This window comes from Nelumbo nucifera, chromosome 4 (assembly GCF_055504915.1).
Source record: "Nelumbo nucifera cultivar China Antique chromosome 4, China Antique-T2T, whole genome shotgun sequence".
NCBI lineage: Eukaryota > Viridiplantae > Streptophyta > Magnoliopsida > Proteales > Nelumbonaceae > Nelumbo > Nelumbo nucifera.
The window spans coordinates 46,109,842-46,133,438 of NC_142652.1; the positions used below are offsets into that span (position 1 = coordinate 46,109,842).

Below are 23,597 nucleotides of genomic sequence, written 5' to 3' on the forward strand. Positions count from 1 at the left end.
TAGTAGCCTGTCCATCCAACATTATTCACTCGATAAGCCAAATTGGAGTAAATCCTAGGAATGATCTCTCTGGTTTACTCCTCAATCTATTGATCGCTTTGCTGCCTTACACTGTTCCTAGGCATGTCTCTATCTTCCCTTTGTCTCATTCTCTCCCTAAACTTATGTCTTCCTAACCTGGCCCATTATTTCTTTGGTCTGGGTTTCAATTGCAAGAATATCCTCATGGTCATATTTTCATCTCTCTCTACAATTGTTCACCATTGCATGCCTAAAAGGATTGTTGAATCTATTTTAGGATTTGTAAGTGCATTGTCTTTTTAGGGTTTTGTTTTCTTTTTGTTTATAGGTTTCTTGAGGGTTTGATTTCTCTTGCTTGCATAGTGTATTTTAGAGGCTCATTTTTCCTGTTGGTTGCAAATTAGGTCGAGCTCCAGTTAGGGGTGATTTTCCTCTTTGCTTAAGTTAGGGTTTGGTTTTTCTCCAGTTCGGTTCTCTCTCAATCAACATTGAGTTTCAATTGGAAGTTTTCACAACACTTGAAATAGCTTTTGTTCAAATCCCATCTTTTACTTTAGATTTCTTCTCGTTTTCTGTTTCTTGAAATGGCTTGCATGAAGCTAGGTTTTGAATTTGATGCATTCCAAAGGCAAGGGTAACCTTGGTATGTTCCCTTTGCATTTCAATTTTCTATGTACTCTGTTTTGTGTATGACTTTAGGATGTTGTTATTCGTGCATTTTGGGCATGCAAATGGATTTGAAGTGGGGCAATGAGATTAAATCTAATATTTGGGTTAGTTGTACCTTAGATCTTAGTCTTTTGTTTGATTTTAATAGCTATAGCCTTGGTTTTGGGTTTGACTTTAATAGCTATAGCCTAGATTTTTTATTTACATTTATGTTGTCAATTTTCTTGAGGGAATGCCAACATATAGAAAAATAAAAATAAAAATATGCTTGGGGGTCTCAATATATTTTTGAAGGGATGGAAGATCCATCATATGGACGGCCGAATCCTATAGGAAGGTTGGGCGAATTTTCAAAAATTTATTTACTCCCATCGGGGAATCCCATTCCCAATTTAAAAAAACTACATTTTCAAGGTTCGTTCTTTTAACCAAACCGGACCATATCTGAATCCAAATAAAGGGAGAGATATACCTGATATACGGAATCCACGTAAAAATGCTCCTCCCAACGTATGTGTTCACGCCCAAAGAGAGTACCAAATCCTCCCTCCACTGAAGATGACACATCTTAGGATGAGGCAGGATCAACAAGAAATTCTTCACCAAGAACTAGTGATTCTTTAGCAAGAATCGAATGAGACAGTGAGCACAACTTCTAAGTTGTTTCTTTTGGTAAGAAACAATATCAAGATCGAATCTTGATCAAATCCAAGAACTTGAGATAGAACAAGGTAGGGCAGCAAGAGTAGGAAGAAAAAGAGTAGAAGGAAAGAGCAGTCTAACTGTGTTGTCTTCTCTCTGTATTCAGTTAATGTGTTTTTGAAGGTTCACTTTGCTCTCCTATTTATAGCCTTAAAGAGACAATTTTCTAATATCATTAAGAGTTTCCTAATCCAAATCTTTATTTGGATCTGGACTCTTTAAGTGATAAGGATAATCCCTTATCTTATCTGTAGATAAAGATCAACATTCCTAATCAAATTAGGAGTTCCTTTAATCCAAATCTTTATTTGGATCTGAACTCTTTAAGTGGATAAGGATAACTCCTTATCTTATCTGTTGATCCAAATCGTAGATCCGCCCCTATTTAATTAATCTAATTAACCTAGTTCGAAATGGGATTTTAGGCCCATTAAGCCTTCAGGCTCACTTCCTCTTTAATGCTAGCTAGCTTGGCTCTCTTTGTATGGTGTGAGACCCTATCATTGATCTACACATCAGCCACATAGGTTCATCCTAGCCTTTGTTACAAGGCTGGCCGAATTCACTACTAAATACAGTGAACCTCTGAGTCCATCACTATGGGCTCTTAATGGGCCCAATATTTACACTAAATGGTCATTGGGTCCAGTTATCTTATGAAGGCCCAAGAACTGTGGGCAGATGCAATATTAGCCCATCAGGTATAATCGTCAATGGTCTTACACTTAACCTCTCGGCCCATAATGATCAAACACTACCCGACAAGAAAGGACATCTCCTTCGGCTGCAAGGTGTAGCGTTGCACTCTCTACTCACATGAATCCTGAGAATTAAAACATTTTGCAAACATTTTGAAAATATATATATATATATATTCAAACAGTGTTAGCTATCTATATGATGGGTTTTCAAGGGTAATCACATCTAACATTTCAAACTTGGACTCTTCAAACCAAGTACTTGAGTTTCACCATTTTCTGATATGGAAAGTTTTGCTTAAAATGGCTCAAAATCCATTTTTACATTTTTTCTATGTTGCACCTCTTACACTTCGAACTTAATTTTATGGAACAAATCAAGAACTTTGAATTGAATTTAACTCCATCTAAGCACAATGTATTTTGCTACTTTATTAAAGAAATCAAATAGTTTAGTCTGTTTTTTATTCCATTTCGCCCCTACAAAGCAGGGGCTCCCTTGCTAGTTTTATTGATTTTATTATTAGTAGTGTTTTAATTTTTTGATCAATATTAAAGTTTTAACTTTTTAAATTTCTTAATTTTTTAATTATATTGCTATTAATTTTTTATCACATGTTAAATTAATTCATATTATCGATTTGCATTTTTCTTAAAAATGCCAAAAAATATTACTCTTGATCGACGCCATAGAACACCTCACATTGTGTACATGAGATACATAGAATAAAAATACAAGGTATAGCTTGAACCATACCAGACCTTGCAAAATGCCTATGTAGGTGTGGTGTGGTTTAGGCTACCAAAATTTGACTACAGTATGTAATGCCTATTCTACAATGATGTGGTGGGGTCTCAACCACACCACACCTATGATGTGGTTTAGAACACACCACCCAATTTCTCAACCATTCTATAAAATACCTCCTTAGTCTTTATTGTTATCATTTCATATGTTATTTGACGCATGTGATGTTACATGTGTATAATTTGAAGTACTTCAAAATCCTAAAATTAACAACATTGAATGGAGATTCCAAACCCACGGCCACTCCACTCTATTATTCTCTTTCCCTTTCCTTTTTCTTTTTCTTCTTCCTCAAACTATCCTCCATCGATGTAAGTTACACTGACAACTTCAAGCTTGATCAATGACTAAAATAACATCAAGCATTCACTTTTCACCAAGGAAGGAAGAGAGTTACAAAACCAAATTATCACTAGATTTTACTTTTGGTAGAAAAATAGGGGTTATGACTACTACAACAGATGTGGCATTTATTAACAAAAAGAATCTCTTGCTAAATGGTATAAAACTATTAGTGTATTGATGGATAAAAAAATCTATTGGTATATTCCCTAATGCTATAAGGGTTCACCAACGAAATTATAACTGTCGATACAATTGCATTACCTTTACTAATAGTTAAGTTATCCATCGTAATAGAATATAACGACGAAAACATAGTCGCCATATCACAATAATAAATGATTGGACACTTTTAGATTTAGCGCTTGATATTTCTATTGATATAGTTACATTACCTTACTTATAATTAAATTGTTCGTCATAATAGAATGTAGCAACAGAAGCACTGTTAGCATACCATGGTATAGTACATGGTTAGACACTTAGATTTAGCAACAAATGTTTCTATCGATATATGCAGATCATTTACATAGACTCTTAATATCCATTGGCATAGATTTTTATATTTGTCATTATATATTCTTTTTAGTATTTATAACAATAGTTTTTTTTAGACATTTGATCAGTCATTATAGATGTTTCCATCAACATAATGTTGATCTATCTGTCGATATTGTCTTTATTAATTGCTTTGTAGTAACATTTCCATCGATATAAAACGTTTTCTTTTTTCATCATACTTTTAAACCTAATTAATTTAAATATATAAATGAAATGCTAAAGTTCCTAAAATTCAACTTAGAAACAAATGGACAAAAAATTATTAAAGTCATTACCAACTCTAAACTACGCATGGATCTGGAGATGATAGACACCTTAGGGGCCACGAGTTCAATATTCACTTGCAGACATTGGATCTAGATCTGAAATGAAGAGAAGAACAATAAGATTCAACTCTAGCTTTAAGTCATAACCAAGTGTCAAAAATATGTGGAAAATGTGAATCTCCAATTCATATTCCAAACAAACCCAAGGGCTTAGTATCAATCTATCCCAAAGTATTAACAACTAAATCACTTGTTTGGGTGAAGTTAAGAAAGGTGCTAATCAACTACGATAAAAAGGTAATCACCATATCCAACTTACTCACTCTTAGAATAGGTTGACTTGTTTGGTGTAGAGGGGACCTACTTATTTCTAAAGTTGAGATTATAGGGAAAAAGTCCCACCCTGCATTACAAACATATATTTAAGAAATTTACCATTATTATTATTTTTTAATCATTACTTAAGATTAAGAAAACCCAAAATACTGAGATGAGGTTGTAAAGGAAGGACATCCTCCCATCCCACTTTTGAAATAAGAAATATAAATCATACTTTAATACCTAAACCCTTATTATGCAAGGATCCTAAGATGCATAAGATGGAGTGAGACCAAGGGCTGATGTTCACTACGAATATAAAAGCTAGGAGCATCCTTTGTAGTGAAAGTTATTCCCAACTTCCTACAAGATAACGACCCAAGGAAATGGCTCAATCCTTGACATAATCTTAAAAATCCACAAAGATTTAGACCCACCATGTTTATTAATTAAAATAGATTTTAGTTGCTTAAACCCTACTAACAATTAATATCCTAAAATACTAAAGACCTAGGCCAATAAAATAAAATTTGGTTTTACTCAATAATGCATTTCTACTTTATTGACAATATTTCAGTTTTACTTAGGCAACTACTAGACCAACAAATCTATTTAATTGACAACCAATCAAATAATACCATTAACAATCAACATTTATCTCACCTAGTATGATGGGTTCTCCTAATAGAGGGTTTATTGTTCAAACAAAGTTCTTAATACTCAAGTTAGGACAAAATGAAGTCTGACATAACGATCTTCACACTAGCTTTATTGTATAGAGGTAAGAATCAAGGATCAAATATCCTATATTTCCTATGTAATGACTCCTATCTTCTTTTTATTCTCTTTTTTTGGGGTTTTTTTTTTGCCTTTTTTGTGTATTTGTCAGAGATTGCCAAGGTAGCAACATGAAACTCTAAGAATGTTCACTCCACTTGTAATAAATTTCCACATAAACTTCTCAACACATGGAAGGCAGTCAAACAATAATTATGCATAAAAACCCAAAATTACTAAAAAAGCCAATCCAATTGTCTCTTATTATTTAGCAAAACAAAGTAGGAAAATTATAAGAAAATTCAAAGCTTGGAACATAGGGTACAATAAGGGTGTCATTTGCTTAAGACCTCAAGAAATTATGAAAAACTAATTTTGAATTTGATCACCTAGTTGGCAACAAGTCCAGCTCCTCAAAAATGTGTTTTGCACATGTGACTCAAAGGAAACAACAACAAACACAATGACTTTTGGAGGCTTTCCATTTAACAAGTTTAAACCAACAACTCACTTTGATACAAAATGATAGTTGGTTTTAACAAGAACGAATCATAACAAATGAGGATAAAAAGGCAAGAAAAGTAAAATGTAGCATTGACAAACTTTCTTGTAAACTACTTTAACTAAGTCTGAAGTAAAAGTTTGAAGATATCTAGCAATAAAGCACCTAACCAAGAATGACTCAAGCAAATTCAAGTTAATAGTAGGGGTGACATGAGATAAGGCTGAAAGTAAAACTCATTTTGAGACAAAAGGAGATTGCAATCATCATATATTTATATTTTTAGGAAGATATGGCTAAAGTTTATTTGACTGATCATTCTAAAATAAAAAATGGAAATTCTCATGAACCAAAATTTAGTATTAAACTTGAATCTATCTAGGTATTAGGAAAATACTTGATTGTCTGATCTAATTTCTCAAAGCACGTGTGAAAAACATAAAGGCAATCATCAAACATCTATAACCCTATATACTTGAACAAAATGAAGCCCATCCAATCCTCAAAAAAGTGTAAAACAGAGGTACCGGTTGTCATCGGTAATCCAAATTATTTCTATACAAATAAGGGATTAATAGAAAGACTCTATAAAGATAATCTAAACAATAAATTTAAGCTAAAATCTCCTTAAAATGAATTATTTCAATTTGAAAAAAAAAGTAATTGACAAGTGAGTTCTAAAAACTACAAGAAGAAACCCCACTAAATTTAGAAATTTCGTATGTTTGCAACTTGCCCCATAGGCACTTGCCTTTCAATTACTAACACAAGGCCTACAACCATTCCTCTTAGCCCTTTAACTTCATCTGTTAGCCTTGCAACATTTAGTTTTATTGTTGAACTTCTTCATCATGATCCATTGACTAGGAAGATGGAGCATCAGATGTTTTGGAAGAAGTAGGATACTTTACCATGCAATAAACCTTTCCATTCTTTTTTGGTCCTTTCAATTGAGATATCTCATTTTTCCAAGAGCTTGTTTGTATACTTTGTGAAGTCTCAATCTCACTCACACATTATTTCATGCATTTCTAAAAATTATAATATATTTTATTACTTAACTAAAAGCAAAAAATATAACAAAAGGGAGCATTGATACTTCTAATTTTTAATATCAAACATATGGAATGAATAATATATGGGTATGCTTTAAAATGCTTATTATCAATATGAAATGAAATCATGGTTGAAAGAGGTTTCTAGGGAAAACAAAATACATTTAGGTTTCTTTCAAATCAATCTTCAACTGTAAATTAAACAACTAAAGGAATATAAGAATAGGAATCATGTAGTTGATCACTATAGTTGGTAAAAGCTTAAATATCAAGAAAAAACAAAAACTTAAGGAACACATTTGAAGAATGTATAATAAGGATAATAGGCTGATTTCAACTTTTGTTTCTAGCAGTGAACTATAGGTAAATAAAGGTGACTTTGAGTTAGGGTGCTCTATTATTTGTAGTAGAAGAATATGGGTAAAAGGGCGTAACTCAAGGCTATCAATTACAATCATTTATAGTAGTGAGAAAATGAAATAAGTATTCAAGGCTTTTTTTTTTGTTGGAACTTATGCAACAACATGATCTAAAATTAAAAAATATGATATCATGCTCTATGGTTAACAAAATTGAAGTAAAATGAAACCAAACTTGACTACATAAAATTAACTAACACATCAATAGACTCAAATATGTGCATGTAACATAAATTGCAAAGATTTCTTATTTTGATTACTGAAAAAAATACATATACATACAACTCCTTTCTCATTGATGATGCTCCCATCTTTATACGTATAACTCTCAATGTATATTTTTGCACATGAAGGTCATATTCCATTATTTTCCTAGGTCTAACATTATAGTAAATTTGTAAAATTTTTTGTATAATTACTATACTTAAAAAAGGAGGCAAGTCCCACACATTTGTCATATGTGTTTGATCATAAGTTTTTCGAGGTTGCATAGAACCCTTTATGTAAATTGTATATGATGTTAAAATGATGTTAGTTTATAAAGTTTGCAAGAATATAGTACAAAAATTAAGATTTCCATCATATGTACATGACATGGCTTGGGATTCTTTTTGGTCAAGTTGTGTCTATTTGAAGCTGCTCATGTGGTTCAGGTTGGGTGTGAGTATAAGATTGAGCAGAACTAGAATGAATGTTAATTCAATTACATTTTGTTATTATACAAATAAGAAAATTATTATTGCAATAAGAAAATAATTGAACTCAATACAATTTTCAACTAACCCAACAATCTTAGAAAAACCAAATTCCAGTATACAAATAAGAAAATTATTATTGCAATAAGAAAATAATTGAACTCAATACAATTTTCAACTAACCCAACAATCATAAAGAAAAACCAAATTCCAGTAAAAAACTACATAAAAAGTGATTGGAAGATGCAAATAATTGTTCTACAACTTAATTAATTACCTTGGACCTTAACAAATGAACCGATAGAAATTAAGATTTTTTTACCTAATTGATACAAATGAATAGGCAACAACAAAATCCTCAAAAGATACTTGAATGAAGGGAAAAATCAATTCATCACTATAAGCATATAAATGGAAAAAACATATAAATTGAAAATTATTGATACACACAAAGCAATTACATTTTAACTTTAATTAAGCACAAAAAGCAGTCTCAATACATAACTAGTGGAGACTTAGAACAAGATTTTCAGGAGTTACACATCAAATATAGATAATTAAAATATTTCTTCTCAATTTCAACATTTTCCTCATGCTCATCCTCCATTTGTGGTGTAACATCGAAGCCATCACCATCAACTTCATCTCTAATTTAGTTTGAAGTGTCATTTGTAGCATCAAAAGTGTCTTCAAACATTTGCCCAAGCACATGCTCTCTATCAGTAGAAATCTCATCATCCATGCCATATACATCTTTAACTTTTGAGGGCAAAGTAACCATATAATCTTTGTTTGTCTCATCTTGAATTCATCTATCTTGCATCCTTTATTGGTATCAATCCAATTATTTTTAAATAATACAACTTTGGATATAACAAAGTAGTCTAGTTTAATGATGTTTGGCAATACCCCATATTCAATTAATAATATCTTTTGATGTTTAAGTTGTACACATCTTGACATATTTGATGAATACTTGTATGGAGGTTTTAATTGCTTCATAACTTTGTAAAAATTATCTTTTTTTTCAAAGTCATTTGATTGCAAGCCCTAGGCAAATATTTTGTATCACTATTAGGGCATCTTTTTGGATGAAGCACACTTCTCATACCCATTTCCTTAAGGCCAAGACATGCTTTGTAATTGTCCCTTGTTTTTTCTTCCTAGTTTATCACAAACATTTTTTTATATGCACCACATCAATATTGTAATGCATTAGATTATATTCCCAATAAGGTAATGTAAATAAAATTCTCCTTTTCTTTTATGGTTGTGCCCCATCCTCATTTCTATCACTATTTTCATGAGTAGATGAGATAGTTTTTAATTGTCTTAACACTATAGTACTAGATGGTGGTGTAGGTGCACATTTAAATTCCTGAGTTCCATCAAAAGATTAACTATCATATCAGAACTTATGGCTATTCTCTAAAAGTCTATGATGGCTCATATAACAAAATTTTCAACCATGATGCAACTACTAAGAGTTAGTTTCATATTCACAAAAAGGACTTGCGTACTATCTTGTAGTACTTCAACCAAATAAGTTTGCATATGCTGGAAAGTTGTTAATAGTTCACATTAGTGTTGCACACATTTGGAAAACTTTTTTTCTTGAGGCATCAAAAGTTACAATGCCAACTTTCAAAGTTCGTTTAATTCTTCTACTAAATGTTATAAGTATAATCCAATTTGCTTCCTAGAGAACTTGGGCTAGGAATAAGCAGTGAGGGGATGAAAGAATGTTGCTTCATGCATAACCATGGAGGCAAATTGTAAGGAATCAATATGAGAGGACAAGTGCTATGAGTAATATTAATAGTCTTGAATGGGTTAAAGCCATCACTAGCCAACCCCAGAAGAACATGATGAGGATCTAAGAAAATCAGGAAATCAAGAATTGAAATCCTTCCAAGCTTCAGAATCTATAAGATGCCTTAATAGTCCATCCTTAATGCGATGTTTTTTATGCTAACTCATGTTCGAATCTACCTTTGAAGACATAAAAAACCTTTATAGCCTTGGTTTCAAAGGAACCAAATGGAAGATCTTCACATCTATTTTCTTTTTCTTCTAAGTAGAAGATTATGGATCATCTTCTGCATGGTCTGAAATTGTTTTCACCATGTAATGCCACATTCAATACAAACTTATTCATTTGATTTGTCCTTCCAATAAAGTATACAACCATTAGGACAGGCATGGATCTTTTCATAGCGTAAACCTAGAACCGAAATAAACATTTTTTGTCTCATAGTAATAATTTGTTAATGTATTTCCCTCTCGAAGTGCATCTTTCAACAACTATAGCAACATGGAGAATGACTTGTTACTCCGTCCATGAAGGAACTTTATGTGGTAGAGATGTACAATGAAAGAGAGCTTTGTTTATTCTTGCAATTTGGGTACAATTTTTGTTCAACATCTATAGTCAAATCATGAAACTTCTATGTGTTATTCCCTTCATTAAGTTATTGAACATGATGTTCTCCATGTTGTGACAAATCCCATTTACCTAAATTCATATAATTATTCCATTTTTGTTGTAAATATTGAAAAGACAACATGTAATAAACCATGCATATATATAATGCTGAAACCACTTTTTTTATTTACGGTCAGGTTTCACTAGTAAATGGAGATGCATCCAAGGACTCCCCATGCATAATCCAATGATCATACCCATTGAGAAAGCCATAACAAATTATGTGATCCAAAACACCCCTCTTGAAAGTGAACATGTGTTAATACATTTCACATAAGGATATAATATTCTCTCATCTTTAAATGACCTCTCAAATGCAAAATCTAGAAAACTGAAGACTCGTCCTATGTATTCTTCACTTTGTCTTAACAAGTGGCATATCCAATGTTTATCCATTATATAACAGTGAACTAAAACAATAATATGAAAAGAATACAGATTTTAAGCATATACTAAAACCTCATAAGTCAAAATATAGAAGTTCTAAAAGGAAAAAGGAAAAATAGAAAGAAGAAAAACTTCATTCCTCAACAAGGAAAACCCCAAATTAGCTTAAACATATTGATCTATTGAACCTTGAGCTCACAAAAAATCTATTCAAACTAAAGAAAAAAAAATTAAGATATAAGAAATTTACATTGTAGCTAATACCCAATTCAACATTTCATAGGGTGCTATTTTTTAAGTTTACTACTAGCACATTAAGCCTCTTAGTTAATTTTTTTCCTATTAGAAATTTGGAATCCGATTTCCTAGTTTATTACTAGTATAGTTAGCCTCCTTTAGTATTTTATAGTCATTCTAGCATGTGACTTTTACCATGGTAATACCTAATGGTAGAGAGAACCTTAGAACTACTGTTAATGGGGTCTAAGCATTGAATATGCACTGAAATTAGGGGAACATGGCATTTTTAAGGAAAGCTCTCTAAAAGGAGATGAAAAAGAATTAAGTGTAGAGGTTGGGAGATGAATGAGTAGGATGGTTAGGATTTGTAAAGGTTGTTTTAAGGATGAAAAGGTAAAACTTGATGGTTTTATTAAGGAGCTAACTCACATAATTTTTTTTAAAAGCAATGATGAAAAATTGAAAGAAAGATAGCTCCAACAAGAATTCATAATCATCTTGCCTAGGGTTTGAAGGCAAGCATTTCACTATATTGGCATCACACAAAAAAGTAAAAGCAAAAAACATAAACCTAGGAATGGCAACGGGGCGGGGCAGGGACGGGGAGACTCTCCCCATCCCTGTCCCCGTCCCCGCTAACGGGGACAAGGTTATCCCCATCCCCACGGGGATCCCTATCCCTGCAGGGATCCCCATTCCCTGTGATTCTTTATAATGCTAACCATCTTGTTTTTGTTTTTTATTTTATTTAAAAAATAAAAATAAAATAATTAACATTTACAATGTATTAGAAAATATTCAACCATATTTTTAAAAATATTAAAATATAGATGTATGTTTACATATTTACATATATAACGTATACATACATATATACATATATATTAGTGGGGATCCCACGAAGCGGGGATTAGGGTCCCCGTAGGGCAGGGAGTGCTCTCCCCATCCCCGCCCCGTCCTTGCCAACGGGGATGAAAATTTCCCCATCCCCATCCCCGTCCCCGTGGGGGGAAAATCACCCCCATCCTTGCCCCATTCGGGGCAGATCCCCATGGGGATCGGGGAAATGGGGAAATTTTTCATCCCTATATAAACCATATTCTAATTATTACATAACCCAACTTATCATTAGAACCCCAATTAATTAAAAGTAGAGGTTAAATCATAAGTAAACAAAGATACCCAAAAGAAAGAAAATAACATTATGAGTCTAAGAAAACTAGCCAAAAATCCAACTCTACTCTAGAAAACATTCAACTTGATAAACATTAGTAATACCTTTAATATTCCAAACTAAAACACTCACCACACACTTAATGAGTTTCTTTTTTTCAAGTTTCTCCTTATTTTCAAGTAGAGTTGTACAAAGCAAGTTCAAGTCTAAGGGAATGCACTTTGTGTAAAAGAAATGCCAAAGGTTTGGATCATATTCACTCCACTCCTCCTAGTAACCTAAATAGCTAGGACCAACATTGGGTAATAGCCACACTATTTTTCAAAACTAGGTCTAAGTTATCCTTCATATGAACAGCCCAAGCCAAACCAAATCTATTATTTTGAATAGCTATCCCTATATAGTAGGGACAAGGCTAATATGATGATGATGATGATTATATGACTGACCATAATGAGTAAAACAAAAGCCAATACAAAATAAGAACTTTTAACATAGAAAATGGGCATATAAGAATAATTCTACAGAGATGCATCTAATTTTTTGATTTCTATGCTCTCAATCTACAAAGGGGGCATAATCTCATCTTTAAATCTTTATTTTAGGGGCCATTTGGTAAGTCTTTTTTGAAAGATCTTCTGGAAGCTATGACAATCAAAAGACGATGTGAGTTTTTGCATCAAGATTTTAACATTTTAATGAAGACTGTTTGGTTAAGGCGTGTTTGTTTGCGCGTCTTTCCGCATGAAGATGAGTTGAAAAAAAAAAACAAATAGATCCACTTGGAGCTTCCCGAAAATAGACCAAAATGGGTTTTTCATGTCTTTTCGGGGTTGCAGCTTTCGACGACTAGATCTTTTCCCAACCAAACAGGAAAAGACCAAAATGCAGGCTTCCGAGCTTCTAAAAATAGTCCATGTGAAAGATGCTCCAAATGGGGCCTTATTTAAGAGGAATGTCTACAATAAGCTTTAGAAAAAAAAATTATGAGAAACACCTAATGCCGCCCTAATGTAGTAAACTTAGAAAATAAACACTTAGCACAACCCTTATTGTAGTGAACTCAAAACATAAGCAATAATAACATGCATATAGAACAATAAATAAGATAAAGATTCTATCTTAATTAAGTAGAATCACAAGAGTAGTGTTGATTCCATTGTACATAGTATCACATTAATTAAAGGATTAATATCAAATTTCTAGTGACACCAATAACGCCCATCTCTACATTTAACCATTACTCCCTCTAGCTCTAAGCAACCCTAAATCCAATCTTTACAACAAGTTCTACACATGCTTCACCTCACATTCATAAGAGATGCGGCACCATTTGGCGCGTCTTTTTGCGTGGTCTTTCGGCTGTTTACAAGCTGGGAAGACCGAAAATCAATCTATTCCCGTTTGACACATGGAAGATCTAGTCGCCAAAAGACGTGACGCCAAAAAGACACGTGAAGCCCATTTTGGGCTGATTTCGGAAAGCTTCAAATGAAGCTTCTTGCATCTTTTATGTTTTAATCTTGCGCGGAAAGACCCGAAACGATGCACAGAAAGACACGAGTCTACCAAACGGTCTTCAGGCTACCTAGATCTTATATCAAAAGCTCAATGTGTCTATTAACTGTTAGAGCTACTAGAAGATCTTCTCAAAAAGATTTGCCAAATGGGCCCACAATATTTTCACCTAGAGATTTGTTAGTCTAAAACCGTTATTAAATCCAGATGCTACGGATCTCATGAATAAAAAATCCTATCTATTCTAAAACCCTTTTTTACTATTTTTAAAATAACCAATCCATTTTTCTATTTCCATTAAAATTTAACAACTAATAGAAAGAAATCATACAATTAAAGAATCTTTTCGCTAAAATAACTAGAGCCAATTATTTATGATTCAAACAAAAATTTGTTGGATGTAATACTAGTAGTACAAAAAATCTAATAGGATATAGTACTAACCCATTTAAGAACTCAGGATTCCTCGAGGGTCATTTTTCTTATACAAGTTGGGATGAGAGCTCCTCCAAGATGGGACAATTGGTGTGGAGGTTTATCGCATGCATAGATCTCTTCTTAGATGTTGCATGTTTTCTCCTTTGCATCCATTAGAACTTTAATTTATTACAAGTGAGAAACAAGATGGAATCATCAATAGTCGGGTGGTTTCTACTATATTTTGTTTTCAGAATTTTTTCTATTTTATTATTGTTTTATGAGTTGGGAGGTTGTGCACTATCAATAAGTCCACCTACATATAGCTAGTTGAGGTTCCCAATAGGGTTTACAGGAATCCCCTTCACTATATTATTGCAACCCAAGATCTACTTACTTAAACCATTTTACTTCCCATAAATAAAACTCAACAAAATAAAAAATTTAATAGCAATCAACATGTAACAAATTAGAAAGAAAAAAGTCATTAGGTTAATCAATTAATGTACAATTGAACATACAATTTATTAGCATCAAAATTGTAACAAAGTTACAGTGGTACGAGTAGAGTATATGCTACAATATCCCATGTTATATGTTAGCTGTTAGCAGTTAGCCTCTTTCTTATAGAGTTCCAAGCCCAAGGATTTTTCCATATTCCATTAGATTTCCATGCGATTGTTGTAAACTCATTAACTTCAACCAAGATATTAAAATCAGCTTGTAAAACAGAGAGAGAGAAACTACAATAACAATCCCAAGCTGAAGAGGTCCTATTATAGATATGTTCTTGAATAACTAATAATTAATGCTATGTTAACTAATCCCAATGATTCAAATGAAGAGGTGTTTCAGTAAATATTGAACCCATTGGCAGGGTGATCCCAAAACCAGCATAAAAAAATAGGATCTATTTGCCAGGGCAATCCCAAGAATCCTTCCTTTAGGTCACTAATGGTACAAAAAGATTTAATGAGAAAAGAAAATTGAAATGGAAATTATTTTTTTTCTTTTTTAAACTTGGACAAACCATGAAGCTTCTTAAATGATCATAGCAATGTATTAAAGATTATATTAGAGTATTTAAACTAATCTATAAAAAAAGAATTTTTTTGTGGGTTTGAAAAGCATTCACTGGCATTAAGAGTCACAATATCAAGATAAGATAAAATAATCAATGACTGAAAGGTGAGTGTGGAAATGGCATGAACATTTTGAGTGTATTGCTCCAAAGTTTGGATTTGGAGTTAACAATATAGAGCCTCTGATTGTCAATTCTGTAAACATATTTGTTTGTTTATAATAATAATAAAGGGCAGTTTGGTAATTTTATTACCCACTATAATGTTCTTTAACGGTATTGGACTGGAGTGATCTTTTTCGAGAGTTCAAGTACTGTAATGATACTAATACAGAATTAAAAGTGAGACTACACTAAAGTACGTGATATTAATACAGAATTTATCCTATCAAAAAGATAATTATATATTACCACCCTATACCTTGATGGTAGTAGCAATTACCCAGAACTTTCATTTGCCACAAAGGCCCATTGACTTTTAGATCCCTGTATACAGAATGCCATGATACGCTTACCAGAACCGAAAAATCAACTTTTCGAAGCTCTCATGTAACTTATTGGAAACGGCTCAATCAAAGAAAGCCCTCCCAAATAGGCTCCAAGTTACAAAGCGAATTAATTTCACATATTAAGCATATAAGAGAAAATTTAAGCATATTGTGGACATGCCGGAGTGGTTATCGGGCATGACTAGAAATCATGTGGGCTCTGCCCGCGCAGGTTCGAATCCTGCTGTTCACGTTTCTTTTTTTCTTTCTTTTGAAGCCTCGTTTACTAATTATAATCTCTTAAATTTATGATTTATGGCTTTTGGGAATAAACATACATACTTTGGACCTGCCGCGTGCCGAGGCCGGATAATCCAGGAAATTTGTGGGCCGGGTCAGGAAGAATCACCCCTAACATGTTTATAAGATTAAGGGTCTGTTTGGTTTTTAGGAATAGGTGCCTGAATTAGAATGGGAATGGTGCATTTTTGGGAGAATGGGATTTGGCAGGAATAGGGATTCTGATTCCCATTCTTGGGCATATAGGGGAATCGCCATTCCTAGGAATGGCAGCGGAGCGGGTTTGGGGCAGGGCACCCCCACCCCAAACCCGCCCTGTAGTCAAGAGACTTTGCCCCGTCCTCAATGGTGGGGTGGGGCATCCATTCCTCGTCAGGAATGGAGAATCCCCAAATTTTCCCTGCTCCAAAGCAATTACTTAAAAATTATTTATATTATGGACAATTTACACATAGGATATAGGAATTTGAGGGTATTTTAGGAATTGAATTATAATACTTTATGGGTAATTCAAAAATAGAATTATGGGATCTTAGGATTTTAAGAATTTAAGGAAAACTTAGAGATATTTTAAATATCAATATTAAACCTAGAGATATTTTACTAATTTATCTTTGAATTCGGGGCGGGTTCAAGGAATTATATACAAAACCCGTCCCCACCTCATCCCCAATTCGAAGAAAAAATATTTTTCCTGTCCCTGTGAAAACCCACCCCGTTCAAGACGGGGTGAGGCGGGGCCCCAGTTTTATGGGGGAAATTGCCATCCCTAGCCATTCCAAGTCCTTATTGGGGAATGGGATTTCCATTCGTCAAAAAAAAAACCTCCCATATACTAAAATTAATAAAACAATAAAATGGATTATGCAATAATAGAAAAAGTGATCCACAAATAATATACATTATATTATTATTATCAAATCAGATTTTAGCGGAATCGAATCTCAAGAAATTCGATTCGATTCGACTATTAAATGGATCAGTTTTTTAAATTCGATTTGATTGATTTATTAACAAAAGGATATCCAGATAAATGATAAGGATTGAACAACCACTAATCAGGGATAATCATTTTCGGCCTACTCTGGAAAATTTAGGCTTTATGAATATTATAATCTAACACTTTTTTTTTTACGTCGAAAGACATTCATTCATAAATACTCAGGTTACAAGGTAGAAAATTAACATAAAGAAATGAAAAAAAAAATATATATATATATAACTGTAAAAACATACTAAACTTGCTGAGACAAAAGTAGGTGACTAAGAGCACCGGGAGAAAAACAATTCAAGAAACCTCTGAAAATGTCACAAACTCATGAATCGCCAAAATGTTGGCTAGAAGCCTCCAACAGAGATGAATTCAACAAGTGTGTCTCTCTACCATTTTAGAAGCAGCAAATTCATAAAAAAAAAAAAAAAAAATCAATAGAGATGAATTCAGATTGTTGCTTCGAACATTGAGTTTCAAAGAGGAAGTAAAGTTGACAGAGGAATTGCTTCATATGCGGAGGAAGGGAGAGGAGGGAGGGAGAGCAAAAAGATTTGATAATTTTGAAGGTAAATTATCATCTGTCACGTAGTAGAGAACATAGGTGGTAACAACAATGGAAGACGGATAGAAATGAAAGCAAAACCTACAAAACCGGGAGGTTAATTTGGATATAAATGTTGTATTACAACTTAACATGGGTACATCTATATCACTCATGTCTGATCTAGACATGAAATGAGAGAGAAAGAGGCCCTTTTCGGTCTTTCGTTTGCTCTGCTCCACACTTTAATCTAACACTTATATGCTATGTTTGGTTTGAAGGAAAAAGTAGGGAAAAGAAAGAAAAGGGAGGAAAATATTTAGGGTTGTTCACGGGTCGGGTTGGGTCGTTTACTAGTGTTTCTTTAACCGACCTGACCTGGTCGGGTTACCTATAAATCAAACTGAAACCGACCCTCTATTAAGTAAAACCGATCTGGTCGGTTTGAGTCGGTTTGGGTTTCAACCAACTCCAAACTTGCACAATGCACATGAAATCAAAGTGCTAATATTATATATAATATTTCAAAATATATTTTCTGGAAATATATATTTAAAACCAAAACATATATACAAATATATCAAAATATATATTTTCTAATTTCTGGAAATATATATTTCAGAAATATATATCTGATATATTTCAGAATATATATTTTTTCAGATATATGTTTATTATTTAAAACTAAAATAGTTATATTTAACAGATATTTTTTCACATAACTAGGTTCGGTTTCGGTTTTCACATATGAAAACCGAAACTGAACCGAATTATCGGTTTGTTTATCTTTGCAACCTGAAACCGACTGATAGTGAAGAAAAACCAACCAACTCGGGTTAGGTCGGGCCGGGTTGGTCAGTTTGGTCGGTTTGGATTTATTTGTGAATAGCCCTAGAAACCTTTACAAACCTTGTATAGATTTCCCTACCTTTCCTTTCCTTTCCCTACCTTTTCCTTCCAATCAAACATGGCCTTACGGTATATATTTTATACAATATTTATATTATATAATATAAAGGGTTTCTAGCCATTAAGGGCAACTTTTTGCCCTCAATATCAATAAAAATAATATTTTTTATATAATAACCGAAATAAGATACATTTCTTTGAAAAATATCAAATAAGGGCATTTGTCTTCCTCCTCACTCCTTAGTAAACTTGCACTGAGTGAGTGACGTTTGTTGTCGATAACTCATGGTGAACCCTTCTATGTTAATGTTTACAGAGAATCCGCAAATCACTCTGTCTTTGCCTTCAAATAAGCCATGAGTTTGTCTTGCTCGTCATGGCGAACCCTTCTCTGTTAACGTTTACAGAGAATCCACAAATCACTCTGTCTTTGCCCTCAAATAAGCCATGAGTTCGTCTTGCTCGTCATGGTGAACCTAACCCTTTATAGAGCTCAGTGAAATCTCCTCTGATCATTTTTTCAGCATGATGTAGCTTCTTTTTGTTGATATTTAACTTATCATTTCCTTCTGGTCCACCTTTCATAGACTGGTTAATCAAATCATCCCAAACCAAGAAAGTGATCACTGAGAGGGTATGACTAGGCATCGTTAGTGGGATGTTTATCTTCACATTCTTTCCTTGGCAATTGATCACACGACCTGAAAGGGTTCTCATCTTTCCTTCTTCCTCTATTTTCATCCTAATTGATTTTCCAATTTGATATGATCTTGGAGATTCTGAGAATTGCACTTCATTTCTTTCAAACTCAGCCATGGAGTTGTCTTGAAGATGTTCCTGCTTTGTCATATCCTTAACAGACTCATCGTCTTCAGTCCCATGGATGTACAGAGTTTGAATTTGAAATATATATATATATATATATATATATCATACCACATGAGATTGTGCATGAGATGGAGGGATCCTCTTTCAAGTCCTCAGCAGAGTTTTCTTTCTTTCTTTGTTGTTTGAGTGCGGCTTTGAGCTCAACAAGAATTTCCATCTGTTTCTTCGGTGACTCTCCTCTCTTCGTGAATTGTAGACCATTGTTGTTTGAGTGCGGCTTTGAGCTCAACAAGAATTTCCATCTGTTTCTTCAGTGACTCTCCTCTCTTCATGAATTGTAGACCATTGTCGAAGGACTTACAGAGAGGCAGAGGAAGACTATCAGCAATGACATTGCCCTTCTTTGATATTTTCCCCAAAAAAAATACCCTGTTTTGGTTATTATATAAAAATGCTTCTTTATTGATATTAAGGGCAAAAAGTTGCCCTTACCTTCTATTAACCCTAAAATAAACTGTGTATACATATTATATGCCAAATAATATAAAATATCATGCATCATAGTATTTTATGCATAAAATACATGGGTTTGGAATCAGCACCTGGTTTATGTTTCAGGTCTGGAACTCGGGCTGAGTAGGCACAGGCCCAGGCTATAGCCTTTGTCATAGGTGTAAAGCCCTTCCCATGACCATCCCGAACAGCCACCAACGAATTAAAAAATTAATTAGTTAATTACCCTCTAATTTACTTCAACAAATTGAGGGCTTGTTTTGTTTGCTGGAATAGGGGTCTGGATAGGAATCAAAATGGGTCATTCCAATTCCAACTGTTTGATTAGGTGAAATCAGAATCCCATTCTCATTTCTCGTAAAATGGCATTTCCCCCTCGTGGAATGAAATCCCATTCCAATTCCTACTTGAACAAACAGACTATGCCAATTCCGATTCCAATGGATTTCAATTCCGGTTCTGGCTGTGAACGAAATGGACCTCAAAGCTTCCACAATACAAATTATTAGGGTTTTCAGATACAACTCTCTCTCTCTCTCTCCATACTTATTACCTTTGAGACAAGTTCACCAAAATCTTGACAATTATTTTATTCACTGCATTGTACAGACTTATTGGTCTAAATTGAGTGACCCATTCAGACTTTTACACTTTGGGATTAGCTACCCGATTGAAAAATAATGTCCAAAGCAACATTCCCAACTGAATCCTAATAATTTTGTAAGAGAGTTTGGGAATCCATCTGAATCAAGCAAGCTGCCGAATTCATTGGCCTCTTGAATATTGAATATGCTTTGTGGAACATTATGGTACAAGGGTGCCAAATTCAAACCATAGATTTTGCAGCTTTCAACTCACATTAAAGAAAAAAAAAACGACTATTTCTATAATCCAACATTTCACACTCAAGTAATTTGTTATTCCATGACCTCTTGAATATACTATCTGCACCTCTTACTCCAAGGTATTTTGACAATTAGAGATGGTGCTGAAGCACTGCAAAAAAATCTTCAAATATAAAATCTGTATATCCAAGGCTTTGGAGCATATTCTTACATTTTTTCAACACTTACCAATAATACGATCAACTTCTGCTTTATCTTCACAATTAGGATATGCTCCTAATTGCCAACTGAAGAATTAATATAGGAACATAGATAGCAAAATATAATAATTAAGCCCCTATAGCTCAGTGGTAGAGTATCAGTCTTGTAAACTGAAGGTCTGTAGTTCGATTCTGCATGGGGGCATTTTCTATTTTTGGAATTTAAAGAATTTATCCGCCCTCCCCACCCAAGTCCCAACGTATGTTGAAAATTGAAATGTTAACTACATACAAGTTGTTGGCTTTCCCAACACCCTATCTCTCCATCTCTATCTAAAATGCTTATAACATGAGCAAAAAATATCTAAAAGACTAATAAGAGCAAAATAAATAATACAATATGATAAATAATAAAAGAAATAAAATTAAATAATTAATTATAATAAATTTATATTATACTATAATAATTTTAATTTAAAAATGATTACATAATATAAAATTCAAAATAAATCACTATTTTTCAATTTTAACAAAAATAATTGTTAAAATTGATTACAGTAATATTATACTTAATTTATAATAACAAATTCTGAAAAATAAAAAAATTTATATAGTAATTGATGATGCGCAATCCGGTCGGTCCTAACTGTCGGTTACCTCGCCTCTGACGAGATTGGAGGTGCCTGAAACAAGGAAGAAAATGGAGACTTCCAGGGAGGAACCCGGTTGGAACACTCCGAAGCTCAAGTTAGTGCTTGTGAGAAGGCAAGGGAAATGAGGAACTTTAAGACCAGAAATCGCAAGAATCACATACCTCCTTCTTTGAGAGATGGGGGCCTTTTATAATCACCCGGTACACTTACTTCCATACCTCTGCCAGTTCGGGTATCATTACCTCTGCCAGTTCGGGTATCATTACCTCCGCCAGATTGGGTGTCATTTCCTCTACCGGATCGGGTGTCATTTCCTCTGCCAGATCGGGTGTCATAACCTCCACTGTTCCTTGTTAGGGCCATCTCTACCACGTCTGAGATGGCGGTGGCAAGTGGCCGTTGGAGGGCGGCTGTCATGTGTCGGACCCCTAATCAGTCAGGTGCGCCGCCTCCGTGTACGGGCTTCCTAGGTGTCAGGTACGGTTGTTCAGTCAGGCGACTTAGGGCCGAAGTGGTGTGCAAGGTGAAGTCTTGAGTTCGGATAGAAGTATAGCCCGAACTGCCCCTGGGTGGGCAGTTCGGGGTTTTTTGCCTTTTGTGCTCCTTTTAAGGCTCAGGACCTCGAAGGGAGAGCTCGGGTTCCTCCTTGGGGAACTCGGGTCGTGGGTTCCTTTTTTGGGGGAGCTTGGGACTCTTTAGCTCGGAGCTCGGGTTGTAGGTTCCCCCTTTGGGGGAGCTCAGGACTCTTTTTCTCGGAGCGCGGGTTGTGGGCCTGCTGCCGTGCCGAGCTGGCACTTCTGCCAGGTTACTCTCGGTTGGTTCCACATGTCGCATGGCCAAGGGGTCGGGTCAAATCTCCCTCCATCAATTGCCCCCCACTCCCCATGCTCGGGGTCCTAACCCGACGTGGGGAGTTCACGGGATGACGGATGGATTTGCCTCGAGACACTTTGGCCTTGGTTTGGAACTTCTCCGGTCTGACCTGCTTGTGTTCTTTGGCTCAACCAGGGTTGGCTCGGTTCGGCCAGGGGTCAATCTTGGGCTACGTGTAGCTCACGCGCGTAAACAATTTCAAATTTTTGAACGTCATAGATGCGCGCCAAACTATCTTTTCCTCGGGGGGTGCGCAGCTGGTTTCGCGGGGAGCCGTTGGATGGTTTTGATCTTGGCCGTTGATCCACGAGTACACTGGCTATAAATAGTGGGGGCCCCCTGGTCACTTTCCTTCGCCATCCTTCAGCATTCGTTCCTTGAGCTTGCATCTCAGGCTATTAGCTCGCGTCACTTCTCATAGTCCGGTAACTTTTCCTGGTGAGTCCTCAGCTCTCTTAGTTTCGATGTCTAGCTCGGGTAGTTTCGGTAGTCTCCTGGGGGGTCCGATGCTGGTTCTACGAACCGAGCTGCCGCCCCCGACAGCCTTAGTGAGTCCGAGGCGGGGCCCGAGGTAGAGCTCGAGGAAGAGCTCGAGTTTGAGCCCGTAGGCCGCGACACCTCGAGTAGTTTGGCATCTGCCTCCCGTCGAGGTCGAGTGCCAGATAAGTTCGGACCTTGCACTTTGACGTTTGAGAGGCTTTGGTCCCCTATCGTCCAATACAACCTGCCCAGGGAGTATACTTACTTTTTACCCTCGGGCGACTTTCCTTGCGAGCACGGTCCGGATGAGATCATGATATTCCGAGAGTAGCTTGTTGCCGGGCTGCGCCTTTCCTTCCATCCCCTTATCGTCGAGGTCATGAACCACTTCGGCGTCACTGTAGGTCAGCTTCACCTGAACTCCATCCGTAACCTTGTCGGGACCATCTCCCTGTGTTGTGAACACTGCCTCCCTTTGGACCTGGAAATTTTTTCTGCTATTCTCATGCTTAAGAAACAGACGGGTCCCCTGCCCGGGCGTAGGAGGGCATACTACTTGTCACCTCGCCCAAGCTTCAAGCTCTTACACGATCTCCCAAATAAGGTCCCGACATGGAAGCGGGACTACTTCGTGGTTCGAAGTGCTACGGGGTGGCCGTTTCCTACTGAGTGGGGTTTGGCCATTCCTAACCCCGGTGTCGCATTAGACGAAGATACGGTGAGGGGCCTCCAGGACTGGGCCTGGCAAGGACTCAAATGCGAAGTCTACCTAACGGAGGACAAGCTTATTCAGGCCGGTCTGAGTTCGGGTAGGTTTCTTGCTCACGAAGATACTCTT

The 23,597-nt window shown here is 35.3% G+C and overlaps 2 non-coding genes across 2 annotated transcripts; both read left to right on the top strand.

Annotated features, from left to right (window-relative positions):
- Positions 1 to 15,794: 15,794 nt before the first annotated feature.
- On the top strand, positions 15,795 to 15,876 carry TRNAS-AGA (transfer RNA serine (anticodon AGA)). Its single transcript has one exon. It is a non-coding gene; the product is annotated as a tRNA-Ser (tRNA).
- Positions 15,877 to 20,886: 5,010 nt separating this feature from the next.
- On the top strand, positions 20,887 to 20,958 carry TRNAT-UGU (transfer RNA threonine (anticodon UGU)). Its single transcript has one exon. It is a non-coding gene; the product is annotated as a tRNA-Thr (tRNA).
- Positions 20,959 to 23,597: the final 2,639 nt, after the last annotated feature.